The 3,544-nt window shown below is 34.5% G+C and overlaps 1 pseudogene; it reads left to right on the forward strand.

The window, feature by feature from the left end:
- Positions 1-231: 231 nt before the first annotated feature.
- LOC144998605 (ethylene-responsive transcription factor ERF098 pseudogene) lies at positions 232-1,159 on the forward strand (annotated as a pseudogene).
- Positions 1,160-3,544: the final 2,385 nt, after the last annotated feature.

Here is a 3,544-nt window from a genome sequence, read left to right on the forward strand (position 1 = left end):
AAAGTATCACATATATGATTTTAAGGCTTCACGACAAAATGTTTTAATTGAACTATGACTAAGATTTGACTAGAATGTTTGTTAGATTATTCTAAGGTATCCCCACGTGCACCAGCAACTTGAATACGCTCCACTGTGTCATGTTATCACGAAGCTTCACAGAAATGGCCGCCGGCGATTGTTGTCAAAGTTGAATTCGTTTCAACCCACCATATACGACCCTTCTTTATAATCAATGAATTCTTTCCGGATAATCCTATTGATATTTATACGATCAAACTCACGGATTTAAAAGAAAAATCGAGGCTATTTAAAGATAACATATAGCTGATTGCTGTGTTTTGGCTAACATCGAGGCTTGAAGCAATGGAATCAAATCAAGAACCCACCGGAAGTGGAGACCGAGGAAGAAGAGAAAATAAGTACAGAGGGATACGACGGAGGCCATGGGGGAGGTACGCAGCAGAGATACGTGATCCGACGAGAAACGGAGCGCGTTCATGGCTAGGAACTTTTGATACGGCGGAGGAAGCTGCTAGGGCTTATGACAGAGCTGCTTATGCTTTAAGGGGTCATCAAGCTATTCTTAACTTTCCTAATGACGGCCACTACCGGAATGTTGAATCTTCCACGGTGGAGCTGCCGTCGAGCTCCGGGTATGCTTCTATGGCGGCATTGCCAGCAAACTCGACGTTATTATCAATGTCCTCTTCTTCATCGCCTTCTTCAAATATATCTTCGAGGGATAACAATGGCAGATCGGAAAGAGAGCCGGTTATAGAATTGGAGTATTTGGATGATAAGCTTTTGGAAGACCTCCTTGGCAAACATTCACCAAACACAAGGATTTAACACCAAAACTGAAAGATACTTAAGTTCGAATCTCCTATTTAGACATTAATAAACTAGGTTAATGTTGAAAAACGAGAGACTTCATTAGGGATTGCGGATACATGGAATTTTGTTTAACAAACATTCAACAAATTTAGTTAAAATATGTATTTTATTTACGTATATATTGAAGTACGTGTTTCCTGTACTATCTGAACGATTGTTTATTGAATTATGTTGGATATAGTATAAATACACGTGGTTTGCTTTAAGTATGTACGGAGACTCAGATGGATAAATATGAATATATGTTAAATTTTGATTTTAATATTTTGTTGTTCCATGTAAGATGACTATAATGTAATATGTATCCAGTTGGTATCGGTAAAGGTTAAATTAACAAGAAAATGGGGTTTATGTTCAATATGAAAACTAGAAAATTGTTTCATAACATATTTCGTAGCTAAGCTGTAGATAAAAAGGGTTGCTTACAGAAAAAGATCCATATGAATATAGCTCCTAGGTAATTGGTTGTGACGTACCACCTACAATACTTTTTTTACTACCTACGGGATTTTAGCTATGGATTGCCTACAAGAGTTATTACCTACTGATTCTCTATGACCTTTTCAATTATTTGTGAAAGATCTATCTGTCCCAAATCCATCCTTAAAATGATTTTATTAAAAAAAAAAAAGAAAAAAGAAAAAAAAAAATTTGAAAAATAAATAGGTCTTTTTTTTTCCTGAAATGCAAAAAAACAAATAATACATTACAAATACAGGAAAAACTCATTATTCACGCCAAAATAAAATGTTGCTAACATTCACCAAAAGCTAGGAGCTATCTAGCATATTACCGGATGGGTTGTTCATAGTCTCAAAATAACCGCAAAAATAATTTGACTAATACATTTCAAAGGTTTAACATTAATAAAACTAGTAACTATTTGGCGAATTACTTTATGGGTTGTTCAACTTTCTCAAAATGATCGTAATTTGTTCTCTACTTGAGCTTATCGCACATCCATTTTATGTTATCTTATTTGAAATCGTGCATCCAATATTTCAGCTTCTCTTTCTTTCAATTACAAATCTAATATAGTTTGTATCTCGATTTGCATTTTTCCATTTTCTCTCTCAACCTTTGCAACTAAAAAATAGTAAGAACTTAAAGTTAACAGGTTTTCCATTTTCTCTCTAGGAAAAGGTGTTGACGTTTATATATGTTACTGGATGGTTAAAGTAGATCGAAATTGTTGGTATTGTGTATGTATGATAAGAATGTTTTCTTAATACACCGGAACAATTCTATTAGGAATTATGACAGAGAATGACCTCTTAATCCATAAAACAAAAATGTAACCGAAAATAACACATTCGTCCGACGATGTATTTCGAATTTGTTGAATCAGTCTCATAACTTATTTTCGTGCTTTGTAAGGTAATAAACTCTAAAACGATCTGTCTTTTTAGTCCTTATAACCTACTATTACCAGTTCCATGTGACAGATGACTTTTAACTAATAAAAAAAGTTAAATTAAGTCAACCTCACCTCTTCACCTCTTGTCCATGTCTCCCCCTTTCCCTTCTCCATCTCTCTCTCTCTCTCTATATATATATATATATATATATATATATATATATATATCCTCTCTCACACACACACACATACAAACACATTTATTGGTCATACTCTTCTTAAAGAATAGGTGAGTCTGAGATCATCACCATTTACCACTATCAACTCGTGCTTCGCCTGAACTGCCAAAAGGATCTCGATGTGGATGTCAATTTTTGTTGTTCGTTATTGAATATTAACTCCTTGAGACGTTTCTTCTAGGTATTCGTATTTGGTGGTGAAGTTTCTAATTTGGGAAGTGTGAGGTGAATGATTTTGGATTTTTTTAATTGGGTCGGGAGGATTTTTCCATTGGAGAAGAGCTCATCCACATGTGTAATATGGGAGGTGGTGCAAAAATCAAATTGAAAGTGGGAGATTGAAGAAATTAGTCTGATCCGTTCGGATCGGAGTGAATCGAGTTGATTTCTAATGATGGATTATTGATATGATGTGAGGAGATTTGTGGGCTTATAGGAACTTCGGAAGCAAAGCAAACATTAACATCCATGGATGGATGTGTTTTTGAATGGAAAATTGTTGTAAGAAGCAAGAAGGGATGATTTATACGCAAAAGGATATCATTGATGGGTGAGTAGAAGGTTTTATTTTATATTTTCTTCTGATAGTGATGAGAGCTTTGGCAGAGCCCCGGACATGGCCGAATGTAGTAATCAGTTGAAGATCCATTTGTTGTCCAACCATGATTTCTTTGGTAACGCCCGCGAGATCGGGCTAGATTATTAAATAATAATGGGGTAATTGTTCACCACGACGATAAATAAGTGCTTTGATAAAATATTAATTAGGATAGATAATCTAAACAAAAGTCATATTAATCATAAAACCGAGAGCATGTATACAAAGAACGTCTGATTCTTACTTCATATGAGGAAGTTATGATTTTTCGAAGTTTTAGTATACTAGTATGTGACATAGGTCGATTGTTAGGCAAAACAATCTAAATTATAATCGGAGATCTCATTATTAGGAGACCATCGATATAAAAACAGTCGAACGAGAGAGTTATAATTTTTATACGGTCTTTAACAGTATAAGTCGGTTAAAAATATAACTTTAAAAATAAAGCGA

This window comes from Lactuca saligna, chromosome 5 (assembly GCF_052625555.1).
Source record: "Lactuca saligna cultivar CGN05327 chromosome 5, ASM5262555v1, whole genome shotgun sequence".
NCBI classification, from domain to species: Eukaryota; Viridiplantae; Streptophyta; class Magnoliopsida; order Asterales; family Asteraceae; genus Lactuca; species Lactuca saligna.